This window comes from Hemitrygon akajei, chromosome 30 (assembly GCF_048418815.1).
Source record: "Hemitrygon akajei chromosome 30, sHemAka1.3, whole genome shotgun sequence".
NCBI classification, from domain to species: Eukaryota; Metazoa; Chordata; class Chondrichthyes; order Myliobatiformes; family Dasyatidae; genus Hemitrygon; species Hemitrygon akajei.
The window spans coordinates 1,149,221-1,159,937 of NC_133153.1; the positions used below are offsets into that span (position 1 = coordinate 1,149,221).

At 43.3% G+C, this 10,717-nt stretch overlaps 1 protein-coding gene across 5 annotated transcripts in view; it reads right to left on the reverse strand.

The window, feature by feature from the left end:
* ccpg1 (cell cycle progression 1) overlaps positions 1-3,461 on the reverse strand; it is a 70,759-nt gene extending 67,298 nt beyond the window's left edge. For all 5 annotated transcript variants that reach the window (XM_073032834.1, XM_073032832.1, XM_073032833.1 and 2 more), the window contains exon 1: positions 3,325-3,461. The gene's annotated coding sequence lies outside the window, so the exon portion shown is untranslated. The remainder of the gene's footprint in view (positions 1-3,324) is intronic.
* Positions 3,462-10,717: the final 7,256 nt, after the last annotated feature.

A 10,717-nucleotide genomic window follows, 5' to 3' on the forward strand; every position in this document is an offset into this window, starting at 1 on the left:
AAAATTACACATTTACAATTGTAGCACATTGTAATGAATAGAATATTCAATACTAGTGTCTGTTCCAAAACCCTTAAGAGTACAAATCCCAGACACCATGAATATACAGCTAACCAGAGGGTTTAGTGACAAAACAGATCTGTCCTGAACTGTGCTTTAAGTAGCAGGAGCTAATAGCAAGCACATTTATCTATTGTCTTACCCTACGTAGCTTCAACAGAACAGACTCAGAGGCCCTATTAAATTGTATACAGGTCTAATTTCTTGAACACTGCTTCTCAGTTTAGTTAACCCATAATTTTGCTCTTCATGTCATTATTGCAGAAAGATCCCAAGAGCTTTCATCTTGATAAATGTGTCCTTGTCAGTTCGCTATTACCCTAGTTCAATCTACAACACTTAAACTAAAAATGAATAGCATTTTAATAGTTGACATTTGAAAGCCATCACTTTATACTTTGGAATCCATCTACTTTGAACCACTGCTAGCCAAATGTAACGCAATATATGGTAGCTACCTGAAAAAGTCTTAAGTCACAATGTACGTTTGTACATGACAGAAGAATGCAACGAATGTTCAAAATGCATTTACACAATTTATTAAAATATTTATTTGCCACATTGTTGTGATATGCAGTCACAAATTATTTTCCTGATGACAAAATTGGAATGTACATTATAGAAATAGTGAAAAAATAGCTGCTTTGCCTTATAAACCTAAGGAAATAATTGTTGAATTATGCTTGGAAAATGAGTCAAAGCTCAGTGAAAATACATGCTGGTTAAAATTTGACTTTATGAGTCAAGGCAATCTGATGGGAAAGACAAAGACGACAACAACAACAATGGGAAAGGCAGAGAAATTACACTCCATTCAATAAATTGTGCTTACTACACAGCATTTGCCATATGTGTATTTTCTCCAATTCAAAATATTTCCATTTGAAAAATGCTTAACTTTTCTAATTTATTGGGACTCAAAAAAAAGACCTGTATTCACACTTACAAAAGGTAAGATGACACAAAAAGTGGAAAAATGGAATAAAATCAAATACAAAAAAACAAGTTAAAATAAGGGCTGGCTTGTTAGGCCGGAAAGACCTGTAACTGCTGTATCTCTAAATAAATTGGTATTAATGAAAGTGCAAAGTAGTCAACATTTTAAGCAGAAGTTAAGACAACTTTTTAAATGTTAGTTTCATTTCCTGTTTTAAATGGCTTCATTTTACCCATCCATGAAGCAATCAGCATTCTTCTGGTTTTTCACTGGTTACAAACCCTATTTTAAAGCCAATTTCCACCAATGATAATCCTTGCTTTTTAAATAAAAACAGTATGCAGAAAACAAAAGTATTTGAATCAAAGAACCAGACACATTTATATCCTTAATCCCTGTATTTTATGAAGTGAGAAATATATTAGCCAAAAATAACCTAAGAAAACATTCTTACTGTTGAAATTGAAGGGAATGGAGGGATATGGATGATACACAGGAAGAGGATGTTTAATATAAATTGACTTTGAGATCTGCATAACACCATGGGCTGAATGGCCTGTCCAATGCTGTACTGTTCTTTGTTCTAAAAGGGAACATTAGTAAACAAAGCAATATTGGCTTTGACAGCTAGAGTAAAACCATAACATGTCTATAATGTTGCAATATGTGTGGAGATGACAGAATAAACAAAATCATGACCCACTTCATCCAATTTTTTTTTGCCTGATCCTCACAATCCACTTCCTTGTTTCCAAACATCTACTGGTCTTAGTCCTGAATATATACACACTCAACAACTAAGCATTGTTAACTTATTCTCACCTTGCAGGTGTAAAATGAGGACTTTGCAAACATGCAGTTAAATCAACCTAATTAGTTTGAACATTGAAATGTCCACAATAGGTTTAAAAGAAAACCAAATATGGATAAATAATATGAATAATTTCCTCTTCATTTCTCCACTCTGGCTTCTCCCTTACCTCTTCACTTCACCTGTCTGTCACCACCACCCCCACCCCATCCCAAACCCCTCCTCTTTCCCTTTCTCTCCTGGTCCTCTTGCCTCTTAAGATTCCTCCTTCTTCAGCCCTTTAACTTTTCCATCTGTCACCTCTTAGCTTCTCACTTCAACTCCCCCGCACCCAACTGACTTCACCTGCATTCCTTCCCCTCCTCCCACCACCTTATTCTGGCATGCCACCCCCCCCCACCACACCGTTTCAGTCCTGAAGAAGGGTCTGACCCGAAAAGTCGACTGTTTACTCTTTTTTCATTGGTGCTACATGACCTGCTGAGTTCCTCACGCATCTCCTATATATTATTCTGGATAAATAATCTGATCTGTGGGCAGCATTGAAGGCAATGAAAATGGAAGAACTGCCAGGCTTCATAATCTAAGTTTAAAAAAATCCAAAATAGTGAGGTAATACTTCACCACCATGGAGTGTTTTCCCACAGTTAACCTTTGACACTATTAATTATTAATTTCAGTTGTGCTACTACGGAAAATATAACTACCGAGTTAACAATAGAAGAGTTGACCAAAGAGTTTCACCAGCTGCAGAGCCGTAGATTACAGAAAGACTACTTGAGCAGCTTAGTTCTAATAACCCGAGCTTTAAGGATGATGAAATGCCGTGCAAGAGGAATTCAGCAAGTCAAGCAACATCTACGGAGAGAAATAAAGAGCCTTATGTTTGTGATGAAATACGGTAATTGTTCCTATGTGTACTTTACATTTAAAACAAGATGCCTACTATTTATAAATAGCTTGCTCTGTCACAGGGGCTACAGCTTAGAGGAACACTCCGGGTATAGTTATATACTGCTAATATTCCCTGATTTCTGCCAGTATCCCCCTACCCCTTGGATACATCAACATTTGTCCTATTTCAATCTGCGCAACGAAAGCCCGTTCCTGGTTGAAAGCCAAACGCTCTGTCAACAGAGAGTGCGGTGGCTTAGAAATCGCCGCCACTGCCTATCACCTCCTCACGTCGGCAGGCAAACGCGGCGAGCTTTACCGAGACACAAGGCGGACGAGAGGAAACACCCTTCCCTGGGGCTCGGAGGAGTGCGGGGAAAGGACAGAAGCCACGCACATGTCGAAGACAGACGGGAACGATGCGCCGACCGCCAACAGGCCCCCCCACACCCGCCGCCCCTGGGCTTCCTCGCTCGGTCCTCCCCACCGCTCCCTACCGACCCTCACCCCACCCCACCCCACCCGTCCTGCCCTGTTCTCCCCGGCCCAGCTTTCACCCGCTCTGCGGCGACCTCGCAGCCCCGTCCCACCACTGATGGCGCAGGGGTAGAGCCGGCCTCACCTGCCTACCACCAGCCGGAGATGGCCACCGCTCTGAAAGCACCATCCACCCGGGCCCTTATGATGTTTTGACTGACGGTCGATGACGCCGCGAAGCGAAGCGTAAATACAAGCCCACGAGGGCGTGCGCGGAGCCGCGCGGCATTGTGGGACCTGTAGTCCCTATTCTCGAAATGGGTCCCGTGCCTACCGATCATGGACTACATTCCCCAGAATGCATCGGGACCCACGCCAGCTGCGCCCGCATTGGGACACATCACTTACAAACTAACCAATCAGGCACGGTTACCAAGGCACCGCTACCATAACAAACCAAGGAGAGACGAGCAAGAGCGGGGCAAAGAGGGTCTGCAGTCGGGGGTGGGCTGAGAACCGGGGCCGAGGCCTAAGTGGAGCCGGGGTGAGCCTGGTTGAAGAAGGGCCAAGAGAGCCCACCGGGTGATCCGGGGGTGAGGGGCACCATGGCTGACTACCGTGTCCCGCTGTCTGCCCGCAGAGTCCAGTTTGAAGAACCGCAGGGTGAAGCCTGCGTTGCCAGCTCTGGTGCTGACCCACTCCCTTCAACCCCGGCTCGGCTCAGAGACGCCGGGTCTTTCGCTCCAGAGCCTGAAGACACACGCTCACTGTTCAGTCCCGATCTTAAAGTTAAGTGCGCGGGCTGCGATGCGAACACGACATCTATCGCTCCAAAGCCGGGCTCCAGAAGTTCTGTGTGTGATAACGTGAATGCATCCCTCATTAGAAACTCACTATGTGCCGATCCCGCTGACATCTGTGATAACCGCTGTTTTACTGAGTTACGTGATGATTTCAACCCTTCTCGTGCTTTGTCACTCGATTCTAAGGATTCGATATGTCGTGAGATCAATTTAACCTCCGAATGCAGAAGCACAAGTGATGGTCACACGCAGTCCGTTGCTCCAAAAGTTGAGGGGAAAAAGGAAATGAGAGGTGATGATCCCATTTCTGCAAACACTCGAAAGACAGCGGATGGAAAGTGTTCTCCCTGTGCGAATCCTGGAAACCCTGTCTTTTCCTGCATGGAAAAAATCATGACGTCGCCACATTCCCCGACTCCATTCGTGAAACCCCAGAATCCGCTCTACAGAACCACCTCTGCCGACTATGGATCCAACAAACCGACTTGTGACATTGCACCTTCCGTCTACAAGCCGTTGTCACAGTCCTTCTCGGAAGTGCTCTGCACTACTGGGATGTATCGTAACCGCTCCCTGAATACTGGGCTAGATAAGAAGAGAGTTCACGACTTACTCCAAATGTGATTTTGAGGCCTGTCGGAAAAGTACTTCGTAATTATGTTTTGAAACTATTTTGATAATGAAGACAAGTGCTCATCTTGATCAATTTTACCTGATATTGTAATGGCGTGTGTTTAAGTATGTAAATCCTGAGTGTAGTTTGCGAATGATTGTCATTTTCTATGTTCATATTCAGTATACCAGCCTTTAATATAAATGGTTCGGACTTGCACTATATGTCATCTAGTTTCCACGTGCATTCTCTCTGAAGTTGACATCCATAAATGCAAAGGAATAGAATACAAGAGACCATTCAACTCAGCGTCTCTTCATCCTAATACAGGTTGAGTCCTCCTGGGGCTGGAACTGTTTCAGATTTTGGATTTTTTATATAGCTTGAGATCGCCATAATTTCCAACTCTTGATTTATGTGCTATCATTAAACAGTCTTTGTCTTGCACTTGTTCATCACGCATACGGACTTAACATTTAAAATTATTACATACTGTTAACTTAATGAGTGCAGGGTAACAAAAGCAGCACAACAGCTTCAGGAGAATATCTGAATCAGCTGTTGATCAAGGTCAGGTTTTCATTCCCCAGCCACCATGCCCTGTTTAGATGAAGGGTTACAGCGCACTGTATTTGTATTTTATTTCTTTCAGGTTTTATAAAATTTAAAAATCCAATCAGCATCCTAGACTTGTTCTGGAGTTAGATTTTCATAGAACAATACAGCATATTACAGGCCCTTCAGCCCACAATGTTGTACTGACCCTCAAACCCTGCCTCCCATATAACCCCCGCCTTAAATTCCTCTGTATACCTGTCTAATAGTCTCTTAAACTTCACTAATGTGTCTGCCTCCACCGCTGACTCAGGCAGTGCATTCCACGCACCAACCACTCTCTGAGTGAAAAACTTCCTCTAATATCCCCCTTGAACTTCCCTTCCCTTAACTTAAAGCCATGTCCTCTTGTACTGAGCAGTGGTGCCCTGGGGAAGAGGTGCTGGCTGTCCACTCCGTCTATTCCTCTTAATATCTTGTACACCTCTATTTTGTCTCCTCTCCAAAGAGTAAAGCCCTAGCTCCCACATAGGAGATTGGTGGGTAAAATCAAAGCTCAGGGCATCGGGGGGAAGACATTGACATGGATAGAAAACTGGTTGGCAGATAGAAAGCAAAGGGTAACGGTGAATGGGTGTTTCTTGGAATGGCAGGTGGTGACTAGTGGGGTGCCACAGGGCTCGGTATTGGGACCACAGCTGTTTACAATTTACGTCAACGATTTAGATGAAGGCATAGAAAATAACAGCAAATTTGCTGATGACACTAAGCAGGGTGGCAGTGTGACATGTGATAAGGATGTTAGGAAAATTCAGGGTGACTTGGATAGGCTGGGTGAGTGGGCAGATACTTGGCAGATGACGTTTAATGTGAATAAGTGTGAGGTTATCCACTTTGGGAGTAAGAACAGGATGGCAGATTATTATCTGAATGGTGTAGAGTTAGGTAAGGGAGAAATACAAAGAGATCTAGGAGTCCTTGTTCATCAGTCACTGAAGGTGAATGAGCAAGTGCAGCAGGCAGTGAAGAAGGCTAATGGAATGTTGACCTTTATTACAAAGAGAATTGAGTACAAGAGCAAGGAAATCCTCTTGCATTTGTACAGAGCCCTGGTGAGACCACACCTGGAGTATTGTGTACAGTTTTGGTCTCCAGGGTTAAAGAAGGACATCCTGGCTGTAGAGGAAGTGCAGCGTAGATTCACGAGGTTAATTCCTGGGATGTCTGGACTGTCTTACGCAGAGAGGTTAGAGAGACTGGGCTTGTACACGCTGGAATTAAGGAGATTGAGAGGGGATCTGATTGAAACATATAAGATTATTAAGGGATTGGACAAGATAGAGGCAGGAAATATGTTCCAGATGCTGGGAGAGTCCAGTACCAGAGGGCATTGTTTGACAATAAGGGGTAGGTCATTTAGGACAGAATTAAGGAAAAACTTCTTCTCCCAGAGAGTTGTGGGGGTCTGGAATGCACTGCCTCGGAAGGCAGTGGAGGCCAATTCTCTGGATGCTTTCAAGAAGGAGCTCGATAGGTATCTTATGGATAGGGGAATCAAGGGATATGGGGACAAGGCAGGAACCGGGTATTGATAGTAGATGTTCAGCCATGATCTCAAAATGGCGGTGCAGGCTCGAAGGGCCGAATGGTCTACTTCTGCACCTATTGTCTATTGTCTATCATAATCCATACTCTCTAAACCAGGCAGCATCCTGGTAAATCTCCTCTGTACCCTTTCTAATGCTTCCACATCCTTCCTATAGTGAGGCGACCAGAACTGGACACAGTACTCCAAGTGTGGCCTAACTAGAGTTCTATAGAGCTGCATCATTACATCGCGTCTCTTAAACTCTATCCCTCGACTTATGAAAGCTAACACCCCATAAGCTTTCTTAACTACCCTATCTACGTGTGAGGCAACTTTCAGGGATCTGTGGACATGTACCCCGAGATCCCTCTGCTCCTCCACACTACCACGTATCCTGCCATTTACTTTGTACTCTGCCTTGGAGTTTGTGCTTCCAAAGTGTACCACCTCACACTTCTCCGGGTTGAACTCCATCTGCCATTTCATAGCCCACTTCTGCATCCTATCAATATCTCTCTGCAATCTTCGACAATCCTCTACACTATCTACAACACCACCAGCCTTTGTGTCATCTGCAAACTTGCCAACCCACCCTTCTACCTCCACATCCAGGTCATTAATAAAAATAGCAAAAAGTAGAGGTCCCAGAACAGATCCTTGTGAGACACCACTAGTCTCAACCCTCCAATCTGAATGTATTCCCTCCACCATGACCCTCTGCCTTCTGCAGGCAAGCCAATTCTGAATCCACCTGGCCAAACTTCCTTGGATCCCATGCCTTCTGACTTTCTGAATAAGCCTACCATGTGGAACCTTGTCAATTGCCTTACTAAAATCCATGTAGATCACATCCACTGCACTACCCTCATCTATGTGCCTGGTCACCTCCTCAAAGAACTCTATTAGGCTTGTTAGGCATGATCTGCCCTTCACAAAGCCATGCTGACTGTCCCTGATAAGACCATGATTCTCTAAATGCCCATAGATCCTATCTCTAAGAATCTTTTCCAGTGAGCCCACCACAGACGTAAGACTCACTGGTCTATGATTACCTGAACTATCCCTACTACCTTTTTTGAACAAGGGGACAACATTCGCCTCCCTCCAATCCTCCGTTACCATTCCCATGGACAACAAGGACATAAAGATACTAGCCAGGGGTTCAGCAATCTCTTCCCTTGCCTCGTGGAGCAGCCTGGGGAATATTCCATCAGGCCCCGGGGACTTATCCATCCTAATGTATTTTAACAACTCCAACATCTCCTCTCCCTTAATATCAACATGGTCCAGAACATCAACCTCACTCATATTGTCCTCACCGTCATCAAAACAACTTTCATCAGCGAAGATCTTCACACTCAACCAATTAATTTCTCTGTTGCTTAATGATCAGCAGACACTTTATCTTTAAATATCTTAGAGCCTTTAAAAAATTAATGCTGTATTTCTCTTACATTTCTGCTGAATATTCTCAATTACCTTCAATTTTCAGTTTGTTGTGATAAATTTTTGCAAGTTTCATGGTCGGCATACTGTTGAACAGCAGGTGTTCACTCCAACACTGATGAATCCTCACTTTCAATATGATTGAGATCTTTATTTTTTACTTTATGCAGGATTTTTCTATTTTTCATTAACTTCAGTTCATTACATATATGAGGTCACTTCTCAGAACTGTCTGTGGTGTGTAGCGACCTGCGCCAGGGAACATTCCCAGTGCCTTGTGGAATTTTCCATTTGTGACATCTTGTCAGTGCTTAAAAAATTTGAGAGTTTGTAATTTCAGACTTAACCTGTACCACTATCTAGCATTTAGTAGCTTGCCCCACAGATCATGAATCTTCAAATATATATCCAAGAACATTTAAATATAAAAGTTCCTGCCTTTTCCAGTACCAGGACCAATCCTTGAGGACAAAACCTTCCTCACTTGTCCCAGTATCAGTTATGTATTTCTTAAAATCCTCTGCCTAGGGGAAACAGTTCTTCCCTATTTATTGTGTCTTGGCCCTTCATTGCTTTATAAGCTCAATCAAACTTCATCTCAGTCTCCTATGTTCTACAGTGAAATATGTCATTTGCTTTAACAACCAACACACCCAAGGATGTGCTGAGGACAGCCCATATGTGTCACCACACATTCCGGCACCAGCATAGCATGCTACAGTACTTAGCAGAACAAGACAAAACATAACAAACAACAAGGCAACAACGGCAAAGCAAGCTCCATTCCTCTCTCCCACCCTCCCATGCACACACAAGGACAGTCCTCCAATTCCAGGACAGGCCTCCTCACTTCCAGCCATCGGGCTTTGACTTCCAAACTACCGATGAACCCTTGGTCTAGCTTGAACTCTGAACTCAAACTCACCAGTTCTCGTGCCTCTGGCTCACATAGACATTCGATCCCAGACCCAACATCTCTGGCCTTTAATCACAGAGTGGAGACCTGGATTGCTGAGGCCCTTTGTCACTTCAAGCATGGAGTGGAGATCTGGAGTTTAGGTGTCCATCATCAAAGCAACCAACCCTATTCAATATTTCTAAATTGCTAAAATCTTCTAGTCCTGGCAATATGTTTGCACTCTCTTCAGTCCAGTCATATCTCTCTGGAGTGACTATAAACATGGACAAAATGCCTTGTTCCCCTTGTCCTTATAGTCTGTGCATCAGCTCATAAAGGGAATTACACAGGACACCTTTTTAGCCACTTCATTGAAGTGTCCTGCTACAAAAATCTAGGTATATATACTCCAAGGTCCATCTGTCAGTATCTGAGGCTCATTTATTGTGCGTCTCTTGTCTTGATCTTCCCCAAATATACTATTGCACATTTCTTTGGATTGAATTCCATTTGCCACTTTTCTATCCAAATGACTAGATCATTGTTATATTTCTGCATTAAACTTTCATTCTCACTATCCAATACTGCAATTGGTAAACCTCTTTCTCATGTATCTTGGATTTAAGTCTAAATTATAAGTATATACAGTATAACCAAAATCAAAAGACAGACTACAGTCCCATGGATTCTGGATTATTAAAAGTAAAAGAGTGCTAACTTATACAGTGTGCTGGTGAACTGTAAAATCTTCCCAGCTGTGTATCATTTCTTTTAAGTCTTTGTGTTCCTTTGAGGAGTGAGTCACTTTAGTGCAGAGGCTTTATTTGTGCTCCAGTTGTGGTCCGTGCTACTCCTGTCTGACCGTCCCTTAGCTGTCCGAAGTTCCCTTTCTGCATTGAGCATGTCAGGATTGAACAGTGCTCCATTGCCAGTGTCACACTTTCATTTTCACTCTGCTTCAAAATATGTTGTCTCACTTCAGAATTACAGAGATGTCCTACAGTCAAGGACTCAGCAGCAGCCTTTACTCCTCTGACATCAGTTTTCTGAATGGTCCATGAACACTAATTCACTATTCCTCCTTTACACTATTATCATTGTCACTTACAGTCATTTTATGCCTTGCACAGTACTTGTGCCACAAAACAAGTTTCATGACATATGTCAGGGATAATAATCTGGCCTTTGATCACCATTCTTATACTCCCACTAACCCTTCTCTACTCTCCCTGCCACTCTTCCACTGCCCATGGTCTCCTGTGTGAAGCTAATCCCTACCATTTTAGTCAATTTAGGTCTTGCCATTTGCCAGCAAGTGCAGCCAACTTTACTCTGAGCCACAGAACCACAGAATCAGCTTCAGGCTAGCTAAACTCTCCACAAACCTCGATTTTTCAGTTCTACCAACATCCCAGAATAGGTGGGGGATGCAGCAACCCTGCAGTATATCAATCTGTTGCCTTTTCTTCTAGAACTGTGTATAATCCTAGAGCTTATCCTAAAAGAAAATCAAATGCCGCTCTACAGTTCCCGATAATGTAATGTGGTTTGACCAGAATACAATCTGTTTGCGGTTTCAGTGTATTAAAATCAGTTTTGAAGGTGTAACCTAAATCAGGGTTCAAGTCCAGACCA